This window comes from Morone saxatilis, unplaced genomic scaffold, assembly GCF_004916995.1.
Source record: "Morone saxatilis isolate NCDOM2014 unplaced genomic scaffold, NCSU_SB_2.0 Contig5, whole genome shotgun sequence".
NCBI lineage: Eukaryota > Metazoa > Chordata > Actinopteri > Moronidae > Morone > Morone saxatilis.
The window spans coordinates 16,833,515-16,834,517 of record NW_023340095.1 but is presented as its reverse complement, the minus strand read 5'-3'; positions in this window follow the sequence as shown (position 1 = coordinate 16,834,517).

Sequence of the window (1,003 nt, the reverse complement as noted above, 5' to 3'; positions counted from 1 at the left end):
GCAGTGACCTCCACCTGCAGTGACGTCATCAGACGTGCTCGCTGTGAGTCCGCTGGAAACATCTTCGTCTTACTATCAACGAATCCATTAAAAGGCCAAAACCAGCAGTGCTTTAGCCTGTCTGTCAGTGTCTTACAACCAACCTGTCTGTGGCTCTCAGCCCTCTCACTAATCTACCAAAGCAACCCAGAGAGGAAATAGTGAATATGTTAGGGACTATTTTTTGTTGTGGATTAATACATTATAGATTAGTTTCACAGTGGCAGAGTATGCATGTGGGAATAACTCAAAATAAACTACATGTTCATCATAGGAAGGAACCTGCCACCCAAAGCACCAGATTGAATTTGAATGTATGTATTTGATAGGGACTTTAACATATTTCACATACAAAGCATGAAACTGCTGCAGAGAGTTTATAATTAGTGCTAATTGTGTACAGTGAAAATAAAATATACAGCTTTAAATGCAATAAGATGCACATAATAATAATATTAATACCACAATACACCAGTAGACATACAGATATGGAGCTGCAACAATTCAGCACCACACTAATGCACCTTGGTAATCCAGAGCTACTGCTCTGTTTATATTTATATTATTATTTTAGTACTTAAGTGGGTACAGCCCTGGTTTGATTAACCTTTGTTGTCTATTTCATATCTGTGACTTTGATTTGAGTTGGTAATGTGTTCCAAGGTTGACGGCCCTTAATAATTAATGGAGAAAGCTGATTGTCCAAATTTAGATCAACAACGTGGTATTTTACAGGTGCCATTCATTATTCTCCTAGTTACTCTGTTAGTGTCTTGTGTTTTTAAGAAGACAGCTCCACACACATTGTTGGATTCATGATAGACAGTTAAAAAAAAGCAGAACTAGAGATATGGTCTTTTTTATTCCATTCCCACAATGCAACTTGACTGCAAACGGTTCGCAGTCGTACTCCACAAGACCTAAAACAGACTCTGATGAGTAAAATCAGCGCTCTTCTCTTTAA